The following is a 16,594-nucleotide window of genomic DNA, read 5'->3' as shown; positions in this document are numbered from 1 at the left end:
TGCAAAGTTGCCTTGGAAAATAACAATCAAAATGTTTTCCCAAACCTTTTTGGACTGCAAAAGTCATTCCTGTTTCCTGCTTCCATCTCAGTCCCCATCCAACTCCAGGTATCTCTTAATCTTCATTGTTAGAAGCTCTCCCCCCAGCTGTCTACAATCTGTTTAGACATCTCTGCAGGCTGGGGAGTGGAAGGTTAAAAAAAAACACAGGGAAAGTTGCAATCTTCCTAGAGAGAAGCATCCCTGAAGGGTTGCCTCTGCATGTGTGGGAGAAGTCATGGTTTATATCAGAGGAAGAACAACATATTCAACAAAGACCACCCACTTTTATAGTGAGAACACCACGTGCCACCACTTGTGACATGTAGTAGCTATGACTGGCTGTTCTTCTGCACAGGGCAAGAAGATGAAATTACTTCTCTTGTCAGATAAGACATGATCTTTGGGGAGCTTCAGTGGTCAGAATACGCACCAACTGCATTGCAGAGAAACGGGGTCTCAAATTCAGATTATGGTGTTGTGATGGGTCATTTAGTGTAGGGTTCACCTTCTCTGTGGCTTCTCTATAAGTATTTCATCTCAACTGGACTCCCTAATGGACAGACGAAGGCTGACACCTCCAGAGGATGTTGTGTTCTATCTTGTATTCTATCTTGTAGACTTTTACCTTGCTGTGATAAGGGTCTTCATGCCCAGGTGGTTAAAAGGTGGGAGAAGCAGCCTGTCCTCAGCCACAGAGCAGAAAGAAGATCTCAGATCCCTGGATATTTAAATGTGGCCATTTAAAGAACATGGACAGACAAAATCCTTTAGAAGAATAACACTTTTTTTTTTTTTTTTTTTGAGGGACCCTACAAACCAAGGACACTGTGAAATCTACCAGGGCGTGATTCACTGATGGGCTTCTATTCAGACAAAGAAAGTGGTTTTTCTCTCCCTGTGTGTTTGTGTATGTGCATTTGCAGTTGCAAATACTGCAGTCAGATCCTTCTTAGATACGTTTCTGTTCTTCAGCTCTAATTCCTCTCTCAGAGGAAGCTAAGACCTGCAACATTTCTACTTTTTTACCAATGGCATCTGCCCAGCTTTGCTCAGGATGTTAAACCCAGAGGTACCAAATCAAACCACCTGTCACAGCAAAACCCAGCTGCAACAAGCAGCTTCTTGCAAGTCTTGCAAATCAAGTCCAAGTGACTGATTTTGGAGCAGTATTATGTCAAGCACTGTCCTATTTGCACAAGACTTTTAAGGAGCTCTCAACTTCCTTCTTTCTCTTTTGCACAGCCTTTCCAGCATCGTCATTTCAGCTGAGCCTGGAAGCACAGAAATGGTAGGTAACAACATCACTGCAAGTGCAAAACTAGCAGTGCTCTCATTACTGCACCAAGAGTAAGGAGTAGAGCATAGCTATGACACAGACAGCAAATTTCAGGTTGGGCAAGATATTAAAACAAATTTTTAAAATGTACTTTGAGTCAGTATTAAGAGACTGTTCTCATCCTTGCACTTATGCAGATGATTCTAACTAACTGAAACACTTAAAATGCCTCTTTTTACTCCCCAGACAGCATCTTCAAAGTCAGCTCTCCTATATATACCTGTTTACCAACTGCAACACTTTTCAGCACAGGTCGTTGGGATGCTTCCCCTCCAGCATGAGGAAAAACAGTCTGAACCAGAAACCATCCTCTATGGACAGATACAGCTGGTGAGCCACAGTATAATAGAATCATTGAATGGTTAGAGTTGGAAGGGACCTTCAAAGGTCATCTAGTCCAACCCCCCTGCAAGGAGCAGGGACATCTCCAACCAGATCAGGTTGCTCAGAGCCTCATCCAACCTGGCCTGGAATGTTTCCAGGGATGGGGCATCCACCACCTCTCTGGGCAACCTCTGCCAGTGTTCTACAACCCTCAGTGTAAAAAATTTTTTCCTAATATCCAATCTAAATCTACCTCCCTCTATTTTAAAACCATTGCCCCTCATCCTATCACAACAGACCCTATTGAATAGCCTCTCCCCTACATTTCCTGTAGGCCCCCTTTAGGTACCGGAAGGCCGCTCTAAGGTCTCCCTGGAACCTCCTCTTCTCCAGGCTGAACAGCCCCAACTCTCTCAGCCTGTCCTTACAGGAGAGGTGCTCCAGCCCTCTCATCATCTTTGTGGCCTCCTCTGGACCCTCTCCAACTGGTCCATGTCCTTCTTATATTGGGGGCTCCAGAACTGGATGCAGTACTGCAGGTGAGGCCTCACCACAGCGGAGTAGAGGGGTCTTGGGCAAGTGGCTCTAGGTGACCCTGCTTGAGTAGGGACATTGGACCAGATGACCTCCAAAGGTCCCCTCCAAATTCAAACATTCTGTGATTCTACAATTTCATTATTCTGTATGTCACTTGTTCCCTAAAGTGAATGAATTCAGTGTCCCCTGTGCTACACATATCAAGACAAGTGCATAACTCTCTCCCTCAGCCCAAACTGATCTTGCCCTGAGGAACTCAGAAATGCAATTAACCTATTGCTGATCCTTCCCTACCTTAATACTCTTTTCTCCTTAATTCCATTTCCTTCCTTCCTTCCTTCCTTCCTTCCTTCCTTCCTTCCTTCCTTCCTTCCTTTCTTCCTTCCTTCCTTCCTTTCTTCCTTCCTTCCTCCCTCCCTCCCTTCCTTCCTCCCTTCCTTCCTCCTTTCCTTCCTCCCTCCCTTCCTTCCTCCCCTCCTTTCCTTCCTTCCTTCCTCCCTCCCTTCCTTCCTCCCTTCCTTCCTCCCTTCCTTCCTCCTTTCCTTCCTCCCTCCCTTCCTTCCTCCCCTCCTTTCCTTCCTTCCTTCCTCCTTTCCTTCCTCCCTCCCTTCCTTCCTCCCCTCCTTTCTTTCCTCCCTCCCTTCCTTCCTTCCTTCCTTCCTTCCTTCCTTCCTCCCTTCCTCTCTCTCACTGTTGTTTCCTGTCTTTCCCTCTTTATTCCCTCCTCTGCCACTATTCCTTTCTTTGAATTTATACAAGTGTAGACGAGGGGCAAGACTACAGTTCAGTCTTATTCTCAAGTGCCGTCTCACAGTGCTCAGCATCAGCAGTGTTACCCAAGGGTTTTTCTTACACTGAGAATCATGTAACAAGTCAAAATACGGGTCAGCTAAAAACGATGTTAAACTTGGCAAGCACTTTATTAACTGTTACTCTTTGGCTTCAAGACGACTTGGGGATTTAGTAAGTGGGTTAAGGAGTTTTCCTATCAAGGTCAGTGGCAGGAATCTGGTGCAAAGTGGTAATAACCGCAAGGTGTTTTCTGGCCTACAGGAAGCCAATGAATTTGGGTCTAAGTTTCTTCTGTGGGGATAGTAGAATTGCAAAAAGTCTCTACTAACAAGCATGGAGGGGTTTGCTTTATTTTATTTTTTTTTTCTTTTTATCTCAGACAGGAAAATGTATGAATGAATGCAAATAGGTCTGTTTTCTCCAAAGCAGGCTGTGGAACATAAAGGAGAGGACAAACACCATCCTGATGGTATGGAATTTTTACAGTGCCTAGCGCCATAGAGCAGTGGTCTGTGGATGCTGCTCTTCATCTTTGCAAAATCTCTGTAATTATGAACATTCACGAAGTCCGAAGCGTGTGTCCTACCATCACCTGGCTGAATTTTAATATTGGAAAGACCTAGCTGGATGCTTTTCTTATCGGGGAATCTGTAGAAAAACATTCCCAGAACAGGACATTGAGGCTTTAGCATCATGAGTGGTAAGAGATACTTTTACAGAGGTCTGACTATACATGTTTCAGGGTCCAATTCTACTCAGCTAACCCTGGTTGTCTAAAACAAAGCCATCTAGCCAATGCTAAGAGAAGCGGACACTTTCATTAGATGGTTGATCACCTTATTTAGGCATTTATCATGGGATGAGATTAATCACACTTCAGTCTGAGATGCACGTATAGAGGAACTGTTTGCAAGTATTTCCATTCGCTGACTTGTAGACAACTTGTCTGGGATTCACCCTTCTAATTTTAGCTGTCCATATTTAGTATTTCCAGCTGGTGCCCATTGTAGTAATGGAGAATTAGTCAATGCATTCGCTGAGGGTAGACATATGATTCATCAAACCTGAGAGAGTCACCTTGTTTAGGATAAAACAAATCTTGTCCTGAACTTTGTTAATGTCACTGACTCACTCTCCTCTGAGAAGAGAGCCTGGTGAGAACTGTTCAGTAGTCACTTCTCTTGCGGAAACCCACAAATAGTGGGACAAATCCCATCCCTAAAGATAAATCAGATTAACACCACCCTGGATGTATGAGGTGAGGTCAATCTTCACTGCCTGGCCAAAGAGATGTTACTAGTCTGGTGTCCAGATATAATAAAGCCTTTGTTTTCATGCTGTAGTTGCAAAGTATTCCTGTTACAAAGGCAATAATGTCCCTGACAGTGAGAACTGTAGCCACTACTGCTGAATGCAGTTGTGGACAACATTTTGGGAAAGCTCTACAATGAGACTCTAGCTGCCTCAGACCTCTTGGACTTTTGGAAGTCAAGTTATAAACATAGAAATTAAATTGAAGCAAATCCCAGATCTGTCTTGATTTCACACTGGCTTCTGTAGAGAACCGAAGCATCTGACTTGACCTACAAGGTGCTACATGTTACAAGTCCTTAAAACATTAGACATCATTCTTATATATCCACCATCACAACAGGGAGACGAACATGAGTTTAATACCCATTCAGCTGGAAGACAGAAGAAGGTTAATGTCATAGATCCCCTTCTGTGCACAGCATTTTTATGACCCAGATTATCTTGCATCTGTGAACCTGTCAGACCTGCCGCAAAGCTCACCAGTTTGACATGGGTTGGCACACCAGCAAGGCATGGGGCTCTCATGTGGGTTTCGGGTTTTCTTGTTTCTCCGATTTACTCCAGGGTCACATATGGCTTGGCTAGATGCTGTTTTTTATTTCTGCCTGCACATCCAGATAGATCAATATTAATTGTTCTTTTCAGGCCTTGGCTACCTCATCTTTAGTAGAAAAAATATAACTCAAACAGTGATGATTTCTTGGTTCATGCCCACAAATTGAGACTGTGAATTCAACCCTGGATTATTACTGCCCGCTTACAGATGATCAGTTGGAAGGACGGAAAGGCACTCAAGTACAGCTGCCAGCAATATGTTGATGAGCTCCACTGCCTTGCACTGACTCTTCAACTCCACTTGTAATCTGTCAGGGTGCCTACAAGGAAAAGCATCTGGCTCAACCTTAGCCTGGCAAGAATGAACACATCCTGGCTTTAAAAAAAAAAACAAAACAAAACACCCAAACTTGAGAAATTACCTTTGTCACTAATTTTGTCTAAACTTCCTTAGTCATTGTACACCAACGACTTGCTTGCATCTGCTATTTGATGTAAACACTAATCCACAGCCTCACCCCTGGATTTAATACTACCTGTAAAGCTGGTCACTGACAGACTTCCTTCAGTGAGTAACAGCACCTAAGAGGGAAAGAAAAGAAGGAACCAATACAAACAAGTTGCTATGGAGAAAATTAATAGAATTATCATCATGCGTAGCATGACTTAAAAAGCATTAAAATATTTAAATGAGAGAAAAAAAAGGTGGTGAAAGTTTGAAACATTCAATATTTGAATTAACATCAGATATGCATTCTTTTCATCAGAGGAGATGAAATTCAGCTAATATTTTTTCTTTTATCTTTGTCCTCTTCTGTCTCTCTCTCTTTTTTTTTTTTTTCCAATAAAATGGTAGTCCAAAAATAGTAAGAGTGGGAAAAGTAAACTGGCAGGTATAAATTAGCTGGACGGGTGGCAAATGTAAAACCTCCACAGCTCCATACTGTGGAAATTTCAGAAGGGACTAGGAGGGGGCAATTCATATTTATATATTTAACCCCTTCTGCTATTTTTTCATCAACTTTCTTATTCAGTTAGAGGAAAGAAAGATGAATATTGTTTGCATCTTTCTCTGATCAATTTCTTGTCTTGAATGACTTCTGACTTCTGCACCAAAACCAACAGCATTTCTGCTACGAACATAGCACCAACTTTGGGAGTTAGTTATTGGTGTTAAACACATCTTGGGCTTCTCTCTGTATTTCCCCTCCTTCTCACATCGTCTGCTAAGGTCAGAGGAAGCTTAAGCATGCTCTGCATCTCCTAAATACTGCTAAGGCAAAAACATCTTAATCTTCCCTTTTGATCCCCTCAGGCCATAAGAGGCTGTGCTCTGACTTTTATGTCCCACTGCCTTACTTCCACCTGCATGATGCTATTCCTGTGCCTGAATGTCTTTGAAAAACAGGGTTTTGTGATACAGATAGGAACACAGAAAATTAGGTTACTGTTTAACTCCCATTTCCTTTCACTACATTTAAAGATCATAAGCTGGTTTTTCATTCAGAAACCCACCAAGATACCTTTTTAAATACTCATGAAAACCTGACCCTTACTCTCTGCGTCTTTCACCTTACAAATACAAAGAATTTCAAAGAGACTCTTATCTACCTGATAAAAGAAGTAGGATCTATTGAAGGGTTCAAGCATCACTTTCTTGCCATTGCTGGTGGCAAGTGTTTTCCTATAGACTCATGGCATGTCAAAGACACCCTTCTCAATGTACATCCACCAAGTCTATACAATGGGAACATTACTGCAGAAAGATCTTCCCAGGACAGTTTCAGCAGCCACCAATTTTCTGATTTTCCACTTTTCTGGTAGGGAAGGCAAGAGAAATGTCAGTTTTTTTCCTCATACAGTCTCACCAATGTGCCTGACCTTTTGGGCAAGCAGAAGAAGTAGTCTATATGACCTTTTCAGTTCTTGTTTTCTCTCCTGAGACTGCCAAACAGGAATTCAGATGTCAATCACCTCCAGAGAAGAATCAAGAGCAAAAGCTGAATCATATACTATAAAAGCATGGATACTACTGTGACTGAGGGCTATGCACTCTGTGATCAAACACCATGTCATCTACTGTCAATTCTCAGTTAGAAATAATCTAGAGTTGTTTTTGGTCAAAGGCTGAGATTGAAGAAGGTTGCAAAAAATATAGGTCAACACCACAGAGGGCTAATTGCCTCAAAATTATAACCAGCTTATTTTGTTAATTTCTCAAGAGACGTAATTGTGGAGGTCACCTTCTTTCAGCAATGTGTCTTCTCAACATGTCAAAACAATTTTTGGTACTCTCTGTGGAATTGCCACTGAGGTTAATTTAGCATCATAAGTCAAAATTTCCCAAGTATCTCCTCCTGGAAACAATAAAATACAATAGAAGCACAGAATCAGATAAAATTAAAACATCCTAAGACTCATTGCACCTGTCTGTCTCATACCTATTATCTGTAAAATAACCCAAGAGTATTAAAGAAAAGAGGAATATAATTTGACATTATTAATATCGTCAGTCAATCTTCACCTATGCTGAGATGCACACATGCTCATGTTCATAACAACAAGAATGTGTGTAAGTGCTTTACTGCATTAGGCACATTAAGGCAAGTGACTGCACACATTAGAAAAACTCTGTTACAGGAATTTCCCATTCTGTTACTCACTCATTAACGCATTTCAGAAGAGAGGATAGAGCACAGAATATTGATCAGACAGCTCCAGAAACACTTCATCAAGAAATGTAACCTTTAAAGGTGGGATATATTTTTCCAGATTTTAGCGAAGAAGTTAGAGAAAACTTCAGAGCAAATCACTAGCATGCTCCAATGGTTGATGGAGAAAAAGTCAAAGCACTAGTTATCTTGTAACAGCAGTTTGGGAGAGGATGAATTAATTTGGTTCTTCTTCTGATAACATTTCAGACTGACAACATCTTTAACTAGTGCTTGTGCCTTTCATTACACCTAGCTTTCATCTCTTCCCTAGGCTCAAGATGAAGGTCTAATCCCCAGGCCACGTTGCCAAGTCCTTTTCACTAGATGACAGATGAGACAAGAAACAACAGATGGATATAAACCAACAATGTAGTGCAAAGAAGTCATGAGACAATCTGGTGCGACCATGCTCAAGATATCGCTCCTTGCACTTTTCTGCAGGCACTAATTTCTGTAGACAGCTGCTTGGGAAAAGTTTTCAGAGGTAGGTGTACCAAAACACCCACAGCTTGGGAATCTCTGGGCTAGAGGAGAGAGGATGTTATTTTCCCCTTATGCTCTAGAGCTCAGTAAAGTTCTACATCCTACACAACATACATCTCTACTGAGGTGTTTTTCTATACCTACCTGCAGTCTCTCTCAACTCCCCTCCAGCCCCAGTACTGGCAAGGTAAGTTGGAAATCACACCAGTAACATTGCCACCACAAAGGGCTAATGGCTACAGGAACCTCCCAGCAGGTCTAAAAGAGAAAACAAACCCAAACCTCAACAAAAAAAAACCTGGTTATACATTATGAAAAACTTTTCCAGCAGGACAATAGTTAATCTAGGAGAAGGCCCCTGAGCAACCTACTGAGAGAGGGTGGTTCCATCAGAAATCACTGGTCCATCCCTATTTGTATCACAGTGTGATTGTAACTGTAAAAGGCCCAGTAACATCACTCAGTGCAATGAAAAAGGACAGCTGTAAATGTTCCATGAGCCCCATGATAATTATCTCTGCATTAAATATTGTTTGCTTCTGCTGCTTGTGCTGAAAACACAGCTGGAAAGTCCTCCATGGGTTGGCATCCACCCTGTCCACCAGCAACGGGCGAACAGTGGCACGTGATTAGGAATGGTGTCAGTCTTTCAGTGCCAGGATCCAGCTGATAAAAAGCTTGGAAAAGTTACAGTTCCTCCACCTCAAAAAAAAATTCAGGTGTTTTGCTTGAGGTTGTAATAAACTTTCATTGTCCTTATCTTCTGATCTGTGGGCACCGTCTGAGCTCGTGCGAGATGGTGGACATACTAGCTGCTTTTCATCCAAAACGAAGGATGAAGCTATTTGCCATTTTCCTATTCAGCAATATATGAACCCAGAGAAGGTGCTTCCTGGTTTCTGGAAGGCCCATCCTAGCAAAGTTGAAGGTCAAGTTTAACTGTGGACGCCCAGAGCTTTCCCTGGAACCTGAGAAACAGCACAGTGGTGGGGAATGGCTTGAATCACTGCTCAGTGCCTGAGTGGAGTACAGAATGAGTAAAAGTAATCAGAAAAGGCAGAGGAAGCCAGAGAGAATCTGGTATCATGGTTTTGTGAAAGAACTAAGAGGGAGGAAGAAAAATCTTCTGTTTATTCAAGGTCTACAGGGAAGTTGGCTCAAAAATTCATTATTCTTAGCTCTTGGTTCCATTCCTTGAAAACAGGAACACACATTAAAATACACTCATTCCACTAGAAACAGTCTGGCAAAAGTCCCAAATATCTCACTGGCTGGGTCAAGAGAGGTTACACAGAGCTCTCAGGAGGAAAAGTAATGTGGCAAGCATCTCCTTCACCTTAAACATGGCTAGAATTCGCTTCATAGGCAGCTTATTATAGTTTCAGACCATCGTACATGCACACCACTACAAATTCAGAGAAGGAGGTACTCCTTCCTTACACAAGAAAGCCCCATTTCATCGCAGTCCAGCTGCACATTTAGAAAAAAAAAAAAAAAAAATGTTCTCTATTTTAACAGAGCATTGTCTTCCACTGAAAGTGCAAGAGGTTTTGTGTTTTTTTTTTTTGCACAGGATTGGGATGAGGAAGGTAAATGAACTCTTTCAGATGGCTAATGTTCGTGAGACAGAAAGATCAACCCATCAGGAGCCATCTATTCACAAGCATTCACGGGAGATCTATCTATCTGCACTTATCTCTGAGTTAATAATGAGGTGTCCAGATTAGAATACAGGAGCTGTAAAGCAAGAATGAATTAATGTTTCATCAAAATACATGTTCAGAAGTGGCCAACAGTTACTGCATTGGCAAAATGGAGTGCCTTTATTTTCCCTGCTTTTCCCAAACACTAGCTTCTGAAATTTTCTTACTCATTTCTGCACCTACAGGTTGATGACCCATTTCATTCCTGTACAAAACATAAAGATTTTCTGTTTGGCCCACTCCCTCTTAGAGAAGCTACTGGGAAGGGCAAGCAAAAAAAGAGCTTTCTGTGCTGGTTCTTTTCCTTCTTTCATAACCTAACACCTTTATGAGAGCTGCAAAACCCCAGAGGGTGTCAAGATTATTTTGAAACGCTTCCTAAAGGCTTGCAGAGGTGCTTCTGTGAGAAGAACCACTGCTATATTTGCCACACACTGTACTTAATTTTTGCCACTGATAACCACTCCTTTTCCTTTCAAAACAGCAACAGAAGTTTAATTTCTTTAATTCAAAGGGTGTAAAGGCATTCACAAAAGACTACGTGAATGATAAAACTGAAATGCAAAAGTAGTCTAAAAACTTAGAGAAGCTAAAGGGAGTTAAGGTCTTCAGTGTAGAGTAAAACCCTCTAGCAAAAAAAAAAACATGAAAAGTGATGCTGGGAGAAGCCAGAAAAGATAATGTCCATTCCTAAAAACATTTATCCCATTTATGAGAAAGGTGTTAAGTCTTCAGGACTTGGCGAGTTTCTCACTGAAGAGAGGCAGTTAGTGTAGCATTAAAGTCTAGAAAGGTCTTTTTTAACTAGTAAAGCTAGATATTTTCATGATCTTTTTTTTTTTTTTGGTCCATCCTAGGATGAATAACACTTTTTCATTGCATGTACAGCTGAAGAAGAGACTCATGCAGACACTCGAAAGCACTCGCAAAGTGGGTGTTCTCCTTCCCCTCTGCATTAACCACCAAACACACATCAGGCTCAAACATGTCCTCTGTGCTAAAAAAACAGTGGAAAACTTCTACCTTTGCTATTATGGCCATTGGTGAGTCAAACATCCATTTGGATATTCGGCATTTTATCTCAAAAGTAGTTGAAATGGAAGAGCTGCAGTGAGGGGTTCATAATCAGGAGGGAAAACAGACAATCTCCTAGATGAGAGCAGATCAATCCAATGTCTGACAGCCTAGAGGGCCATTAAATTGTCTTATTTTTTAAAGAAATCAACTCACCTTTCCATTTCATCCAAAACAGATGATCCAGACAGTCACTAGTACTTTAGGCCATGTCAACCCTTCCCAGCTGGTCCTCAGAATGGAAAGGATGCATCACAGTTTACAACAAATAGAGGTAGAGGTCAATTAAGCCAAGAAAATTTGGAAACTTTGTAGTGAGGATAAAGTTAATATTCAAAGCTTTTCTTCCACAGCACACTATAGAAGCCTGCAAAGAACAAATAAAGCAACTGCTCAGAATGAAAAAGTAAACACAAAGGAGAACACAAGTCCTGAAGAAAAGGTTTCCAGAGACTCCAGTAATCTCTCTCCTAGAGAAAAGTCTAAGAAAGACATGTAGCTTCCTATACTCCAACGTTAGTGAAGCAAGATATCCACTCCAGCTAAACTAGGGACTGAAATTAGGAATCTAGTATTCTGCTTTAGGAACACAGAGGTCCCAGCACATCAAAAGTAGCTTTTGAGGAGACTGTGTCTGCAGGACATCCTGGGATCATCTGAGAAAGGTTTCAGGTAAGCTCCTACAGTCACCTAGGATATGTCTGCACCAAAATAGCTAGATTCTTCTATTGATTTATGTGACGGTTACTCAGCTCCCATAATGATGGGACTGTAAAGCTGACAGACACAGACACAGCTCAACCCACTCCCCATTGGTCATGTGCATAGCACACCAGAACAACACAAATGTCACTCATATTTGAAAAGTTTAGCTTGGTCATAGGGACACATGTATCCCTCTTGCACAAGCAAGAAGGAGCCTGCTTGCCTTTGGTGTTTTAAAGCCCTAGTAGCTCCATCAAAATATTCAGGTGATGCCTTTAAAGCAGCTTAAGATTTGGGAAAAACTTTTCAACCACAGTTTGCCTTGAGTGAAACTGCAGGAAGATGCATTGTCAGTAATATCTGAGGAAAACTACTGAGCACTTCGTCTTGCGTCCTTGTTGTGGTTCTTTTTAGTGGGGGGGGGGGCCTAAGGTGGCAGCTTCTGTAGGAAACTGCTAGAAGTCGCTCCCCTTTGTTCAGTGGACTCGGCCGGGCCTAGGGCGGACTCGCTGCTGGCCAAGGCCGAGCCGATTGGTAGCAGAATGTCCCGTGATAACGCCTCTGCCATAACGTATTTAAGAAGGGGAAAACAGAAAAAAAAAGAGAGAAGAGAAGATGTGAAGAAGCTGAGCGGGGACAGAGGCGCAGAGGGGGAGGCGCAGGCCTTATGGGCCTTGCAGGCCTCACCCTCTGGCCTCTCGCCAGGCGGCCGACTGGGCCCAACTCAGTCCGGCCTGGCTGCAAGAAGTGGAGAGGAGATGAGAAGTGAATAAGATGTAAAAGGATCCTGAGAGACATCTGCCAGCCTGTTGTGAGGAATGGCTGGAGACGCCAAGGTCAGTGAAGAAGGAGGGGGAGAAGTAATGCGGCTCCTGGCCAAGATTCCCCTGCAGCCCGTGGTGAAGACCATGGTGGAGCAGCTTGTCCCCCTGCAGCCCATGGAGGCCCACGGAGGAGCAGAGATCCACTTGGAGCCCATGAAGGACCCCATACCGGGGGAGGTGGATGCCTGAAGGAGGCTGTGGCCTGTGGAGGGCCCGCTGGGACAGCCGTTCCGGAGAGACTGCACCCCGTGGAAGAGATGACCCACACCGGAGCAGTTTCACGAAGGACTGTGGCCCCTGGGAGGGACCCCGTGGAGAAGCAGGGGAGGAATGTGAGTTCTTCCCCCAACCATGAAGCAGCAGCGTGAAACAACGTGTGATGAACTGACCAGAACCCCCATTCCCTCTTCCCCCCTGTGCCGCTCGGAAGGGGAAGGTAGTAGAGATAATGTTAAGCTTGGGAAGAGGGAGGGGTCAAGGGAGGTTATCTTGTTCTCTGTCTCATTATCCTGCTGTTTGTAGTAATAAATGAATAGTTTTCCCCAAGTCGAGTCTGTTTTGCCCGTGACGGTAACTTTAAGGATTTTCTCCCTGTCCTTATCTCAAACCTTGAGCCGTTTTTCTTACATTATCTCTCCCTATTCTTTCGGAGGGTGGGAGGAGTGAGAGAGAGACTGCATAGTCTGGTCCTGATCGGGGCTGAACTACAACAATCCTGTATCATGCATCACAAGGGAGCAACACTCCAAACCTTGCCTAAATAAGTAGGTGCCAAAGAAATGCTACCAAGGACATTTCATCTTGAATGAATCTGGAGAACTTCAACATAGTCCTGAGGCTGTGAAGATGATAATCATAGCCAACAAAAGTGTAAAAGGGTAAAACTAAAGATTCATTTCTCTTTTCCTCTTGCCTTGTAGCTTTGAAGGGCTACTAGTCAGGGTGAAATACTGTTCTCCTAGATTACACCTTTTAGGGACTTATTGCAGCTGGATAAGAAATGAATGACAGAAGCACAGAAGCACACTAGGGGAGGAACAACAGAAAATAGCAGCAGGCAGTTTTCTTTAAACACTGGGAGAAGAGCAGGCATTGTCTCCGAGAAGAACTAGTTTCCAAGTTCTAAGTGAATGTGAATGTAGGATGTAATGTCAGCAGGACTTTGGCTGATGAGAATGTTTCATAATTGATGTCTTTCTTCTGTTTCATTGTGCACCCTCATTCAATCCAGCTGTTACTTCATTAGACCAAATGGTGGTGCAAATCTCTGTGGATAGGCTACATCTGGTGTATGAATATGCAATTATAGCGTCTATAGGCACCATATGAATGTCCAGGTAACTATGGCATTCAATATGTAAGAAGAAGATGTGCTATCTAGGTCAAATAAAGACAAAGAGACAAACAAAAAAAAAAGGCCTTCTAGGATCAAAATAAGAACATATTCAGGTCATCAACTCTTTGGAGGATGTATTATTTTCTTTGACCTAGCTCACTCAGCTTGCTGTTGGGTAGAAGAGTGAAAAAGCAACAAATGAATGGAGGACATTCTCAGAACTGCTCCATGCAGAGAGATTTCTTAGATCATGAGAACATATATTTGCCTTACATCATTTCAAAATCTGTCACATTGATCAGTTTCAAGTTAACCTGTTTCAAAGCAGACTTGAAACTATTACTTCTACTAATATTCATAAAAATAATAAAAAAGGAAGCTGAGTCTTTAAAAAGTTTAGACGTTAAGTTGTAAATGGTGTCAAAATTAGGATTAAACCTCTTGGCAGGACACTTTTTTTTTTTCAAAATCATTAAAAGTAAAAAATTTACAAATATACATCAATCAAGAAGGAAGCAGAACCTTCAGCCTCAACTGTCTTCTCTAAAAGATATCAAATCAAGAGTGTAAATTTGGGTACTCATAATTTAGAATATTTCGACTTCAGATCTGACATGTGCAATTCTGACCCAGGCCTGCATTTTTCAGAACACCATGATCTGAATTTTATGCTCAGAACAATCATTCTGAAGAGCACTGTTTTACACCATGGAAGAAAAAATACTCCAGGCAAAATAAGAGAGAATATGAACTTCTGCCTGAAATTCAATCTTACCTTTGCTGGAGGTCCTGAAGTTCATTCTTGTTTCCTTCCCATATACATGAATTTTTAACTTGACAAGGAAGAGTGCCTGTACTGCTGAGGTCTGGAACTGAATTAGATGAGTTGAACTTATCTAATCAGACTTGGTTTTCTGCACAACATTAAATTTCCTGTTCTGGTTGCCACATTTTTGCCATCTGCCCTTCTAGTAAGTATGCCCTTCTGGTAAGTACATTAAGTTCACAACCATCCCTTAATGATGTGTAAGGACTCACGGTCTGGACATCTGAGGATAAGACCGTTGTTTTTCCTCAACACCAGTAACTCTGAGTGTGTACTACCAAGTTCTTCTGTACAGCAATACGGTGAGGATGGATGGACGAGTGCTTGTGTGACATTTGTACTGGGGTCAATGCAATTTACTGGGCAGTTTTATGAGAGCTAACTCAAATCCGATTTTACCCTTATGATATCAAATGTCATTTAGGTAATGCCGACTGTCTAATATTCAGACAGCACCTTCTGGCACAGGCATACATGAAACTTCAGAGCTATTCCACAGAAGTAGGTATGTGAGTTATCTGACATCCTTTCCTCCCCTCATCAAACCAGTGCCTAGAGAAGGTGGATCCCTGCACATCAGGAAATGAAGCCTTAAATATCACCCCCCCACGCCCTCTTTATTATACAACTCTGGATCCACCCACCAGCTGCTTTACCAGGTATTTTCCCAACCTTTTCATTCTCTTCCCTGTACAAAGATGCATCAATTTATACCCTTGCTAATTACCAGCCTGACTTACCCCTGTGTTTATGCAGCTTGTACCTTTGACCTTTCCAGTGATTTCAACATTTGTGGCATTTTCTTGCATTACAAGTTCCACAATCCCCTTTTCTGTCCCATACTAACTTGCTTTTGTCCTCATCTAGGCTTTTATTCTCCTAACAATCACCCCAAAAGGGGTCGGCAACCCCAGCCCTAGGTACACCTCTTGTAAAGGACTTGAGAAACTCAACAGTTGTTCCACCTTTTAAGTTTTATCGATCCCTATAAAAAGCTCAGCAGCTCTGTTAAGGGTGTTACGTGGATGAACGCACACATATGATGATTCCAGCCGAAAGAGGGGGGGGAAAAAAAAGGGAAGAAAAATGTTGGCTATTTTTAACCATTTAATGGGTAAAAATTATGCATGAACGCAGAACGACACATTTGCTCCCAACACGTGGTCTCTTGTCATCGTCTTTTGAGGTCTCTCCCTGTCCCTTTTGGGAGTCAGTAGGTTGGTGGTTGAAGAGAGAGCTTTGAAGGTGTTCAAGTGCCCAAAGATGCACAGAAAAGTCTGGAGGAAATTTCAGACCTGTTTTCACCTTGTATAACCGAGCTGCACACAAATATTAAGGGTCCAATCTTTAAAGATAAATCTGGAGATGTCTATGGGAGGAATCATGTCGTCTTTGGCTTCTTCTGTGTTCCATAGAGAGAGACATGGGCATGAGAGGTGACTCAAATCTAAGCTGGGCTGAGTCACCCCTGAAAGATGCTGACCTTTTCTACTGAAAACCTCAAATCCTCATCACTAAAAGGATAATAAGCTTCCCATCCTTGCTTCTGTGTGTGCTCGTTTTGTCTCGCCAGCTCCTTGGGAAGGAATTATCTCTGACTAAGTATTTCAAAGTAGCACAAAGTACAATGCAGTCACATTTTGTTCAATAATATAAATTAGAAAAAACAACAATAAACACCCTGGAAGTTTAATAGTTGTTTTTGTGTCTTGAAAGAGCTTCCCTGAAAACCCACCTGTCAGCCTTAGGGAAGCTTGGGTGCAGATGTGCATTCACCCAGTCCTACACCCAACAAAAATATTGACCTCCATAGCATGTTTATCACTACATTTTAGTACAATGCAGAAACTTACAGCAAAATAATAGAGAAAACAATTCAGGTGGGTAAGTCTGAGATGAAAGAATAAAAAAAAATACACAATATGTCAATAAAGAGACAACTAATTAAAGGAACAAACTGAAATCAGTCTAGGTCCAACCCTGAGCTGTGCTCAGAAGCCACTCAACTGATTCTGCTATTATCATGGTA

Source organism: Chlamydotis macqueenii, chromosome 2 (genome assembly GCF_036417535.1).
Source record: "Chlamydotis macqueenii isolate bChlMac1 chromosome 2, bChlMac1.mat, whole genome shotgun sequence".
Lineage (NCBI taxonomy): Eukaryota > Metazoa > Chordata > Aves > Otidiformes > Otididae > Chlamydotis > Chlamydotis macqueenii.
The sequence above is the reverse complement of the archived record's forward strand: the minus strand, read 5'-3'. Positions refer to the sequence as shown.